This window comes from Rousettus aegyptiacus, unplaced genomic scaffold (genome assembly GCF_014176215.1).
Source record: "Rousettus aegyptiacus isolate mRouAeg1 unplaced genomic scaffold, mRouAeg1.p scaffold_m13_p_8, whole genome shotgun sequence".
Classification (NCBI taxonomy): domain Eukaryota; kingdom Metazoa; phylum Chordata; class Mammalia; order Chiroptera; family Pteropodidae; genus Rousettus; species Rousettus aegyptiacus.
In genome coordinates this window covers 70,704,523-70,718,166 of record NW_023416311.1, presented here as the reverse complement: position 1 = coordinate 70,718,166, position 13,644 = coordinate 70,704,523, and the positions used below count along the sequence as shown (strand labels likewise).

The following is a 13,644-nucleotide window of genomic DNA, read 5'->3' as shown; positions in this document are numbered from 1 at the left end:
ACTCCCCAGTCTTCCTTTCCCCAGACTCTTGCAACCACAAACCAACTTTCTGTCTTTACAGATTTGCCTATTCTGAATATTTCGTCTGAATAGAACTATACAATATGTGGCCTTTTGAGTCTGGCTTATTTCACTCGGCATAATGTTTTCAAGGTTCATTCATGTCGTAGCAAGAGAAAGACTACTTTTCATGGCTGAATAATATTCCAGTGTGCAGAAAACACATTTGTTGATCATTCATCGGTTGATGAACAAACATATGAATTGTTTCCATTTTTTGGCAATTCTGAATAATGCTGCCGTGAACATTTGTGTACAAGTTTTTATGTGAAAATATGCCTTCATTTCTCTTGAGTTTATCCTAGGAGTGGAATTGCTGGATCACAGACTTCATTACTTCTTGAAATCCTGCCCTCAGTGCAAGAGTGTGGGGGGAAATGACCACAGCACTATATTTGCTGCCATGCTTCTGGATATGAAGCTCTAGGCACAGAGGGTGTCATGTGATGGTTTGATGCGAGCCCTTGGTGCCTGCAGGAATGTGGTTGAGACCACTATCTCCCTGGAAAGAAGAGGTAGAAGTGATGTGGCAAAGGAAGCCGGCCAGACTCAGAGGACCGTTGCAGGGAACTCCCACTGCCTCCTACTGTCAGCAGCTTCCTCCCATGAGCCTGCGGTCCATCCACATTCCATCCACAGCTGTACTTCCCAGAAGCACCAAAACACGAGTCAGGTAGTCAAGCGAACAGACACAAAGAGTTGATAAGATTTTTTTAAAGTACTACCCTGATGTCTTAGTCATTCTGGACTGCCATAGGCTGGCTGGTTTATAAATAACAGAAATTTATTTCTCACAGTTCTAGAGGCTGAAAATCCAAGGTCAGGGTGTCAGCACAGTCGGATTCTGGTGAAAGCCCTCTTCCAGGTTGCAGACTGCCATTTTCTCACCATGTCCTTACGTGGTGGAAGGGGTGAGGCAGCTCTCTGCGTCCTCTTTTATAAGGTACCAATCCCATTCATGAGGGATCCACCCTAATGATCTAACCATCTCCCAAAGGCTCCACCTCCTAATGCCATCATATTAGGGGTTAGGTTTCAACAGATAAATTTAGCAGGTTAACATTCAGTCTTTAGCACCTGGGAACTCTATTTGTTTCCTTTTTAAAGTATTTCTTTCCTTTACCCTTGTGTTTCATGGTGAGAATTCAGAGAACTATTAGTCTGGACCCTCTGCTAACACTGTGCCTTGGCTCATCTCTTGTTAAAATTTTTCTCGAGATAAGAAGAATTTAGTGATGCTACCTGCACCTTCTAGAAGAATGCATGCCATGACATTTCCAAACTAACATGATGCTCTGTGCCTTCCTCTTCATTCCCTCTGTGAATTCCTACTCTGGCAAATGACCAGAAGAGAAGGCACATCTTTCTTCTAATCTAAGCTTGTCTCCCTCTGATTTTTCAGGCTATTTTAAATTCCTCTCATCACATAAACCCCATAGGTGCTATTGTAATAAACCAAATGGATACTCATCCTAAAAGTGCAGGTGATGACGCTCATAGGATGATGAAAAAGGCTGTTTTTTGTTGTGGTGGCTAAGGTTGAAATGTTGTTTCTAAAGTTACTTGAAATGAAAAAAGACAGTCTTCCTAATACTAGGTATTAAGGTAGCTATCTGAGGGGAAATGTGTCTTAACCTGCACTTTGAACCTGCACAGACCTAGCCTACGTGGCTCCCAGTGCTAGCAGGTAAGAAGGCACTATGTCTGCTCACAGGTGGATCCATTTTAACCACTGTTTTCAATGCCCGACCTTATGTGGTGGGTGCTGTGCTAAGAGAAGGGGATACAAATATGAATAAGACACACTTCTTGTCCTCAAGGAATTTATAATATTAATAGAAATATGTGAGGGGATGTGATGTGTTGGGCAAAGAGAAAAGTTGAAGGTTATAGGAAAGAAGAAGAACAGAAGCCGGCATAGACAAACAGCGCTTTGCTTCACTGACTGCTCTGATGCTTGAAAGTCAGCGAACCATTGCGTGGATCTGCCCAGACCACCACAGTGGGGGGGGGGGGGGGGGGTGGGGGGGGCAAGAGTACGTCTTTGGATCTAATGAGTCCACTTGGCTTTTTCCTTAAACTCAGCAGAGATTCCCCTCTTTAGACACCGCTGAGACCACAAACCCTAGATAATCCTCATGGTGGAATTATTTCCTTGGAAAGCAAAAAGATGTTGGTGGCTTCTTTCAGAAATGTGTATACTTTGGTAATTAATTAAATCAAGCGAATCTTTACGGTCTATGGTATGTACGGTCTCCTCTAATTCTAAAGGAATTGATGGCCCAAATACTTATACTAATACACTTCAGTCGGGGATGCTGGGGGGTAGTGGAAGCAGCTACTCCCTCCTGCGCCCTGTAGCAAGAAGAGTGCAGGGCCAGCCTGAAAAGGCCACCGCCACAAACTGTAGCCTGGAAGAGCGTCTTCCAGTGGGTACTGGGGTGTTAGCAAATTTTTCAGATCCTTGTCAAGTGTTCTGAAGCATTTCAGTCACACAGCTATGTCTGGAGTCGGTATTGATCAGGTCAGCTGTGTGTCTGAGAGATACTTTGATAATGACAGGACGATTGTAGTTTTTGAAGGACTTGTCACTTTGTCAATGATGGTGTCTTTGGAGTAACGTTTTGTATCCTTTGTGGACTTTCATCTGACACCAGCTTGTAAAAATGGACCTTCTTGTTGCTGCCATGAAATGAGCATCCCTCTTTGAGGAAGCTGAAGGGACTCTCCCAGAGTCCGAGGGCGACATCGGGAACAGGACTGGAAATCCATCCTTTGCCCTGAACTCCTGGAACAACGTTCACTGGCTCCACCCCTTGTCTCCCTTTGGTAGGCGGGGAGGCAGAGGCAGCACCGACAGGAGGCTTTCAATGCTTAAACTCTTAACTAGCATTTTTTCAAAATGTGTTTCTGCTTAGTTTAAAGAAGGATAAACAACATTTAATAGCTGGCAATGAATCACATTTTTTTTCCTCCCTAAATGCTATTTGGATCCACTCAAATGCCTGTCATTCTACCTTTGTACAAATAAATAAATCTCCTTTTCTTTTGTGCATTTTTCTCTGTCCTGCATTTCCTAAAATACAATTTGTTTGACGGATGAGTTAAGCGGTTCTGAGGTTTGTTTTTGGCTCTGTAGGCAACTGGGTTGTTTTCTCATCATAATTCAGTGGGACAAGGTTATCACCCCACAAACACTAACACCTCATTTAGAACCAGAAGCACCCCCCACAGAAAAAAGCAATTGCTGATGTTCTTGATATAAGTTTCAGTTGTTACAGATGAAGTTTCCTTGTATTAACATCTCTGCCCTGCCCCTTCCCTTTCCTCTTGTTTCAGTTATGCTGGGTGTACTTGGGGGCATGGACATTTTGAAGTGGAATTACAGACAGGCGGAAAGTAAGCTTCAGAGGAAACGCAGAGGTAGGCCCTTCATCTGCTTCGTCTTGGGCGTCTAGAACCACAAACCTGACACATCTCAATGTAATCTGAAAGCAAAATTATCCCAGAGAGTATTTTTTTTTTTCCTGAAACACACACCACGTAATCATGGATTAAAAAAAAAAAAAAGACAAAGACCTGTGAAATAGTTACACTGAAATTAAACCTATGTATATTTAGAAGTAATTGTACTGGAATAGAACTAAAATGTTCTCCAAATAGACTTTGAATCAAAATGACCTTTCATTTGGTTTCAAGTATCTGGCTAAACAGAGAAGTGCCTTTTAAGTAATTGCCCATTATAATAAAAGATGAGGCAAGTCTATAAAGATATGTCAAAGGTCTTGTTTCCAAGTTCTCCTCACTAATGCAGAACGCCTGTGAGCCTGTTTCAAGTGCTCTATCAGTGCTTCTCATCCGCAGAAATGTCGTTGCCTGAGAAGAAGGCAGGAGGTTCCAGGAGGGAGACAAACCCAGAACCGGGAAGTGGGCTCATGTCTCTGCTGGCTCTCAGCTGGGTGGCTGGGTAATTCAGAGGGAGGAGCAAGGTTCCACCTGAGGAGCTGCCTTTCAGTCCCGCCTCTTCCCATCTCAGCCATCCAAGTTCAAGCACAAAGCCTGGAAGCAATGTAGCCTAGTCGGGAGATTATTTCGCCCAAGTTTTTCAGAAGACTTTATTCTATCATAGCACTGTTTAAATCTGCCTTTCAGCACTTATTACATTGTATTGCAATAATCTGTTTACAAGCCTATAATTATCTCAAGAACGGGGACCTTTTTGTCTTTGAATCTCCCAGTATCTAGCACAGAACATATGATAACCAATAAATGACTAAATGAATAATCACGTGAATGAAAGAATACCAAATAGCACTGATTAATAATCAATTTCTTTTCCTAACTTTCATTTATCAGCTATATATAATGAAATATATAATTTGAAATGAAACATTAAGAGTGATTTCCACTAAGTTTCATGAAATTTTGAAAACAGCTTATGGGGCTTCATCATTATGTCCACTGGGCCCTGAGGTCTAGAAAACCCGAACTGGGAACTATTGGCCCAGGACAGTGGTCTTCAAACTTGAGTATGCATTAGAATCACCTAATGGGATCCTTAGAACAGAGTGCTGGGCCCTACTCCCAGAGGTTCTAATCCAGTAGGTTTGGGGTAATGCTGATGCTGCTGGTCCAAGGACTACACTTTGAGAAACACTGGTCTAAGAATAAGCAGGGGTTGTAGCTGATGCATTCGTAGTTCTTGTGCTGACTAAACTGCATGAACTTTGACAGACCATTAATCTATCTCATGGTGGCCCATGGAGATCAAGAATGACAATGATACCTAGACCCACAGAATACCTCGAAACACGAGATCACTTACATGATCATGCCTTTAGTCTTCTTCACAGAGATATAAGCTAAAAGTGAGGAAAGGAGTAAATATGAAGGTGCTTTGGAAAATCAGAAGTATTATATAAATGTACTATGTGATCATCCTAACTCTGCATTGTGCTTTTTCTCACTGGGGCCTTCCTTGGTTGGGCTTCTTAACACAGAAATACTGATGTTAATGTAATGGAACAAACACAAAAAATGGCTGAAAATTTTTATGTGTTTGGGTTTGTATCCCAGAAGAGTCCACAATTTTCTGGACATTCTACTAAGCTGATATAGAAGGCCTGGCATCTGTTCAGTATCTGCGCATATGTCTCTGATGCCACAACCACCAGGGTTGTTTCCTGGGAATCTGTGTACTCACGTGGCCTGGCTGCTGGCAGCCCTTCCTCCAACATTAATCAACCTGACATCTGGAACAAACCTGAGGCACCCCATCTGATTACCACAGATGCCTTTACTTTTCAGCTGTCAGCAAAGAGATTTTCAGTTTAGGGTGCCAGGTCTACACCACACAATCCGCATGGAGGAGGGTTGAGTAGTGCGTTAAAAAGTAAACTGAATAATCTGGGACTGTGGCTGAGGCAAAAATTTCCCTCAGTAATCTGTCAACTCAAACCTACACCAGGAAGGCATTTTGCCTGCAGTAGCAAAATTACTGTGGTTGGGTAGACCTGGATAGATTATTTTCTATATATCCTTGGAGTGCATATTTTGCCCATTTTGCAAATGACGATCCTACCTGAGCTAACTATATAGCAACAGCAGCAGCTACTTTCAAAACCCTTTAGCAACCCTGCTATAGCCAGAACTGCGTTCTTCAGTGGTACGGGGAAAGATGGGACACTCGTCTCTCCTTCGGTGAGTTCCAAAGTAGCCTAGATGTTGCTTAGTGAATAGCAACCTACTCATTGTCATCATTGTGACAGCAGCATGAGACTCGGCTGCTGAGCACAATGTTAATTAAATCTCTTTTTATTTTAGCATTTCACGCATTCTAATATGGAAAATGAGTTGCTTATTGGAAATGGCTGTGTTGTGTTAGGATAAAGCAGACAATAAGGAATCAAACTTTACCTCATCAAGGAGGAAAGAAATCTGTAGATAACACTGTAAATCAGCCAGGAGACAAATGTCTGCCTGGATGGTCACCCACCATTTCACGGCATTGATGTCTCAAAGCCTAAAAACCGTAAAGAACCCAAACCAGAGCGGAAGGGCATCCTGGCCTCCCATGTTCGCTGATTTAATTTTCCTCTCTGAACACACACAGTCCCATAATTAGAACATTTACCAACCATAAATACAACTTAAACTCTGTACGTGTGTGCTTACATGTGTGGAAAAGCTTGGGCTGAGATACGGTTTCAATAAAAACAGTCCTTCTGCACTGATTAGAATGTGTAAAGAGGAAATCTGTTTATACCACAATATACTCAAAACTTGTGTTGGCGCAACACTCCCAGCTAATAAATGTCAATAGCAAAGCTACATGGAGAGTAGGAATTAAACTACTTACAATCTGGAGATGCAGAACTCAGTTTAACACAGCATTCTGCTATGCTCGTCATGAAGAAATTCCATGACCCCTTGTGTGAACTGCAGACGCTAACAAAGAAGGCATGCTTAGAGACGCTTCTCCCACTATTGAATTCAAGTCCACCCCTAAAATGAAAAGAGTTGTTAGAGAAAACTGCAGAGTCCTGCAAAGTTATGGGCAAGCATCAGCATTTATTCTCCATCTCTTAAAATAACACTGGTGTCTATCATTCTGGATCTATAGTAGCACGAAGAATTACAGAATTAATGAAAACCAGCAGGGCATTTAATTTTTGATGCTCCATTTTTCATTTCCTGCTGCTTTTATAAAAATCAGAAATTGAGCACTGTCTTTTGAGTCTATCTACTTATCCACTCATCCAGACCAACAGCATCTGGTCCAGTCAGTACAAAATCCCCCAAGAGTCTACAGTACTCAGGAGAACCCTTGGTTACACTCAGGAACGAGAAGGAAGGGAAAGAACACAAGTAGAAATGCTGAAGATGTTGAAAAACCACAGGTAAAAGATGGAGACTCTATCCAAAGACAGACTGAGAATATGGAACGGGATAGCCTGATGGGAGGGGTAAAGGTGTCTCTTCTCAGAGGACTGTTAAAGAGTGAGCTTAGGATGATGTAGACATGACCAGTTGTACTGGTGAGAATCACAAAAAGATCTCAGGGTGATTCAGAGTCTTCTCCTTTAGGATGGCTGTGGGCAAATCTACATTTATTGAGCTTGAGGTCTCAAAAGGGGGAGAGGCCAGCTTGCCTGCAATGACAATAATAAAAACAACAATAATATCAGCAAATATATGCTACCTGCCAGACACTATCCTGAACACGTGGCATTTATTAACTCATTTAATCATAACAACCCTAGGAAGTAGGTATTACCATTCCTAGTTTAGAGATGAAAAAACTGAGGTACAGAGATGCAGGAACTTCCCAAGGTCATCCAATCAGTAAGTGATGAAAGCAGGCTCAGAGTCATATGCTCTAAATTGAGTCTCTGTTGCTTTTTGAAAGTACCAAGACTCAGCATATTGAGCACTGTTCTAAGCAGGGGCTCTTAGAACCATCACTCCATACAACCTCTTGCCATAGTTTGCAAAACTCAACTAAACATATTCATGTCCCTTCTACTCTTTCCTTCTGCTCCATTACATTTTCTCTAACTCCAGCTTACACTTCCAAGTGACTTTTTATTTGTGTGTCCATGTTGTCAGATAGGATGCAATAAGGGGCTACCTTTCCTTTCTTTGGATACATCAGACATTCACCCAGATCCGAGTCACAGTTGGCAAAGGCTGTGTATACCCAAATAAATACAGGAGGGAATCCAGACAATGCTTTCTGGTGTTTTGGACTCAAGAAAAACTCCAAATAGCATTATAGTCATTTATAGAGTACTTCTAATATATGAAATCTATAACATGTGTTATTTCATATAATTCTCATAGCCCCTCAGTGAATCAGCCATTGTCGTCTCTGATTTTAGTGGAAAAAAAATACTTAAGATGCAGGAAAAGCTATGTGGCTGGGACTCAAAATCTATGTCTACATCATGATGCTACAACACAAAACACAACCTTTCCTCCAGCCTTTTACAAATAACAACAACGTAAAAACAAACAAACAAATAAAAAACCACAACTCTGCCCTTGGCTTGTAGAACAAAAGTGGTTATTAGCAAAAATGGACCATATGTATCTATTCATCCATGAAGCCCCAAGCATCCACACAATATGGGACAGGCTCTATGCTCCTTCATTCCTTTGACCTCTCTTCTTGAATGAGATCAGTCTCCACACCCTGCCCTGGAGTACATTTCTAGGGAGCTGGAAGCAGAGGGTCTTCCATAGAGGCCCTCCTCCATAAAATACCATTCCTCTTGTTCTCCTGAGAGCCCCAGTTAGCTGACCTTCCAGGCACGATGAAAGATAGCTCTTTTTGGTTTATTTTCCCCAGATAGTTGGAGGAATGTTGTTCTGGGCTCGTGTTCAGTGGGTTTGTGTTTTTGTCGCTGTAATGGTGTTTTGCTAGAGTGGTATTACCATATTTTGGAAGTTTTCTAAACCATTGCCCATGCACCCAGGGGTGACTATTAAAATGATGAGGACATTTTTATAAATCACAAAAATAAATTAATATATAAAAGCACAGTTAGAAAATGGGCAAAGCTAACTCAGCTAAAGAAACAACTGCAAGTGTTTTTCAGAATCTAAAATAAGTTTCATGCCTAAAAAGAAGTCCAAAATTCTGTACATTTTAAGAAAAATAAGTGTATATGAATAATATGATAAATGGTAAATGCTGACTTTGAGTCATATTTTATCTAAGTATTTAGATGGAAGAAACACAGGTGGAAAAAACTAAGCATGTATGTATTAGGAAAAACTATAGTATTATATTTTATTTATGTCTAATCATTGTTTTGCTAGAATTAGCACTCATGATAATATTTTCCTTTTTAGTTACTTTTCTTTAAAAAAAAATGATCCTTTTATTCTTTCTCCTCTAACATCCATGATCTTTACCACATCCGAAAGCGTGCCAGCATAAAATCATGGCCATAATCTGCTAAGAAACATTAGAAACTAGGATTTCTGGGTCATCTGCCACTACCCTCCTCCTCATCTTCTCCCTGCACCAATCCTATCCACTGCTCTGCCAGTCGAGGGTTTCACTGACTGCATATATACTTAACCCTACTCTCCCTGGTCATTCTTGAAAACTCACATAAGAGAAGAAACTGCCAATTGCTCTGTGTGCTGGGCAAAATTTCAGTGAACAAATGGATACATGTATGGGGGTGTGTGTGTGTGTGTGTGTGTGTATGTGTGCGCGCGCGCGCAGAAATTCAGTGCTTAATATTTTCATTAATGGGTAAAAATTCAACTGCTTACAAGTTGAAAAAAGTTTTTAAAATGTGTATTTTGTTTCAAATATTTTACGGGCAAGCAGGGCTTTTAGTCTTCAGATAGGGAGGGGAAGACAGGGAGGTGAATGTGGAGATGCCAAGCCAAATCTCACCTGCAGGGCTCCTCCAGGCTCTTTCACGCTGCCCCAAAAGAGGGCAGACCCTGGCTTGGGTTCTGTCTACTGGCACAGGGGCTGGGCAGATTCAATAGCAGAGGCTCATTATGGATGATTACAGTTATAGACTTTGAGCAAGATCTGAAGAAAAAAGATTTCAGACCAACTGGATTTAAACTAGCTATGTTAAATGACAAAGCAGATGAGCCATGAGAGTCACCCCACCACATCCCATGTTATTAAGAAAGCAAGACCATGAAGAGGCAGGTGGTCGTCAAAGAGCCAGTCTTCTGCCAACTATAGAATTGATAAGGCTGTGATCACTTATGGAACATTCAGTTCTCTGTGTGTGTGGTCTGAAAAATCAAACCTAAGTGTGTGTTTGGGGAGGGAGGGGGAGAGGACGGTTGAATCAAAACAGCAAATGTATCCGGATTTGTTTTTAACTCTGCCAAAGGCATGTGGAGTAACAGAATCAAACAATTTTCTCAAGCAGAAAGAATTATTTTGCTTTCAAACACCAACCAGGTAAAAATGATCTCAAAAATGATTAGAAATGCAGTGGCTGCTCAACCTTGGTTATTCTTTCTCACTGAATAGAAAATTTCAAGTACTTTCTGTAAATTACTCACAGGCAATTAAGTCCTTTAGATTTATGCTGTGATGGTAGCAGTCTTGTTGGGCAATGTTTGTCCTAGAACAGCTGTTGAGATCCTGGCAGGAAAAAAAAAAAAAAGCCACATGATTTTCTAGCTCATAATCCAGTTAGTTTATTTCCCTGAGATAAAATATGGGCACGTCATGTTGATGCAAATAGCAAGGCAAGTAGCTCTGGGTCAACAGCCAGAGAATGGAGCTCCTTAACCTCACCACAGGTAGAGAATGATCAGACAATGTATTTGGCCTTTCCCTCCCCACCACACCTCTACACACACACACACACACACACACACACACACACACACACACACACACACACCAGGAATTCCTGATTTGCTTGCTAGTCAGATGTTTTTCTTGGTACCCACTGAAGGAGCAGAAGGAGCAGAAAAAAAAAGAAAGCCGAGCCAGGCCCCATCTGGCTGCCCAGTCTCCTCATCCACCACCTGACTTAAGGACCACTTGAGTGACCTAGAAAAGACTCTGTGACCTGTACTATTCCTCATGATCTAATCGTGCGGCCAAGAAGTCAGTGGCTTCTTCACTCTGTTCCCTCAGCAGTACCAAGTAGACCCTTCCTTCTCTTTAATGGACATGAATATCATAAGTTTTCTACGTCTTTTCTCCCCACACAAATTAAAGGCTACAGAAAGGTAGGAAACACATCTGTTCCTTTTGTGCCCTTCATTATTGCTAGTACAGTGCCAACCATTCAGCAGTCTTTCAAAAACAAATTGTGTGAGGAGTCTCTTTGGTGTATATTTTGGTCTGTTATACTAGGTGGGTAAGAAGTTCAAAAGTAAATGAATATTAGGAATGACAAGTTGTCAGGCAAAGTCAAAAGTTCTTTACTAAGAACCCTGTTAAAATCGTGTTTTTATGATTGCCCCAGATATGTGAGCACTGTACTTTAAGATAGTTCTGTTGTCTTTCCTCACACTTTTTGGATATGCTGACCATGAATAAAAAATAAAATCTTAACTTTAAAATCATTGCTTTTCAAAATGAACCTTCCCGTTCATCTTCACTAAATGACTAAACTCAGCTTCTAGAGTTGAGGTTTCTTCACATCCTCTGTAGATTTGTTTTTAGCAGAAAATACTGAAAATGCCATCAAACAAAATGCTCAGGGATCTAAAGAAAGAGCTTGCCCCTTATAATACAGACCTATCTCCATATAGTTAGGTAAGTCTAAATTCTCATTCCTTTGGGGGAAGGGGTAACATGAGTTAATGGATTATTTGCTTTTAGAGCTTTAAGGATGGGGTAGGTTGGAATTTTCATTCCTCCCCCGCTCCTAATATTTTGATTTTTAAAATTACTCATTGCTAATACCTACAGAAGTGAAGTGAAATAGAAAATTGAGGGTGATTAAGGGAATTCAGGGCTGGCCAGCAAGAAGGGAGCTTATTTCCTTCTACCTTTGGAAAAGATGTACACTTCATCTTGTGAGGACACAGGTTCTTGCCTGAAACCTTTCTTTTCCTACATTTACCCAGGAGCAGGCCTCTGCCCTAATGGAGTTAGCTTAGGTTACTTCTCTAACCACTGAGACTCTTTGTAGAGCAGTCCTTTACTGATCTTATGGCTTCCCACAGACAATACTGACTGTTCCTAGTATTAAGGTTTAAATGAACGACTAACGATTGCTTGCTCAATTGTTCACTTTGTACCTTCACCAAGACAGCCTTGGTCACATTTGGTCCTGTGTGTAAATCATTTTGTTTTGCTCTAACAACTTTTCCTCCCCTTGAAAAAGTCAGTTAGCATAGGATGCAGAGGAAATGCCTAATTCCTACCAGGACCCTGGGACAATAGCCCAAATTAAAACGACAGATGTGCCTGTCAACAGCTTCATTTTCGCATTCTTTTTTCAGTCCCCAATCCTTGGGCCAAAGAATCCCCAGCATCAGACACACACCCTCACCTGTCATCTCACCCTGCCCTAAGAGCAGGGCCTGGCTTGCTCCCCAGAATCTATTGGGAAGAAGCCTAATGATGGGAGGTGAGCCTGCCACCAACCCAAGGCTTTTCACTGCCGGTTCGGATTAAGTAACACCCGCAAAATCAGCATTTGCACACATGCCAGGGGCTGATTACGGGCCTCTCAGCCAGGGCAGCCGACCCGATTTCAGAGCAATTTCTCGGATTACTCAGCCCTAGGACAGCCGGAGCGCGGCTCCAGCGCATGCACGGGGGCGTGAGGAGTTTCCCCCACTCCTCCCCAGCAACGCCTGGCGTCTCTCGGCTCTTCGTCCGGGATGAGATTTAGCAGACCCTCATCAAGGGCCCAAACGAGACTGCCACCCACCAGCACCAGGTCAACCTGGCGCTTCACGTACCACTGACCGGGTCCCTTTCTGTGACTCCAGCCCTGGGAAGGAGACCTGTCCCTCCTGGAAGGACCTACGTCTCTACTCATCTTCATTCCGATAACAACGTCCCGCCAGACACCCATCAGTCCCTGGCTCGCGCCACTTCACTCTCGTTGCGCGATCTGTCACTTAGGGGTCTGGGCCCACAGCTCTCCATCGCTGAGCAGAAAAAAAAAAAGAGAGAGAGAGAGAGACACACACACAAATGCGTCTGAAGGGCGAGAGGAGGGAGCTGCTGGCCTCTAGGCTTTACACCGATTGCTCCCTGGCCGCTCGGCCACCCTTCCCGACCGGCATGTCTGAGTCTCAAGCCATCGCCAGAGACCAATTAGTTTTCAAATAGTTAAGATAAATCTAGGATCTTAATTTCCTTTATGGGACCGGCCATGAGGCTGTGTAAACGTCTCCTGACAGACGTAATGGAGGGTTATTAGCAGTACAAAGCCTGTCGGACCCGTAGCATTAGTTCAAGGGAATATTTCGGTGTCGCACAGAAATTGCTGCGTATGTAAACCAATTTCCCCGACAGAAGGGTAAACACAGACTCGTTTGAACCGCGAGATGAAAACAGATGGGATATCACAAACAGTTCCCCAAAATACAACAGACTTCTAGGCCAATTACACGTGGTTAGCTCTGAATGGCAGAGGAAATAGTTTTCTTTGCTGCTAAATGTCACAAAAGTCACCTAAAGGCACAGAAGGAGGCCGCTTTGCTTTTGCGAAGCTTGCTAAAATTAATCGGTGCTGGAGCCACTTGTAAAAAGCAGAACAGGCCCCCACTCCCTCCCGCTGCCGCTGCCGGGATTCAGGCCTTTGTAATGGACAGAACCGTGGAGTAGGGGATCTGGGTGCCAGGGTTTCCAAGTTTGAAGCCACCAGTAGAGAAAGCTAGAAAAGAGAAAGAAAACCCAGCAGGAGCTCACCCGCCTGGAGGGTCCAGGCAGTACGTTGGGGGTTCCGCGCCTCCCATCCCCCCATCCCGTAGACAGGGCAGAAACGGCCTCTTCTCCCTGCCCCAGATGCGCGCCCCTTCTGGCTCGCCCGCCTCGGCCAGGCCAAGCAGGACGAGGAGGCAAACAGGCTGCCCATCCATCCTGGTCGAGGAGGTCAGGGCTGCCCCACGTGCACA

General features: G+C 42.9%; 1 long non-coding RNA gene across 1 annotated transcript; it reads right to left on the bottom strand.

Moving 5' to 3' along the window:
- Window positions 1–6,653: 6,653 nt before the first annotated feature.
- Window positions 6,654–12,571, bottom strand: LOC118606810. Its single transcript, XR_004952638.1, has 3 exons — window positions 12,481–12,571; window positions 10,111–10,192; window positions 6,654–7,211 (listed from the first exon to the last, which is right to left on the bottom strand). It is a non-coding gene; the product is annotated as an uncharacterized LOC118606810 (long non-coding RNA).
- Window positions 12,572–13,644: the final 1,073 nt, after the last annotated feature.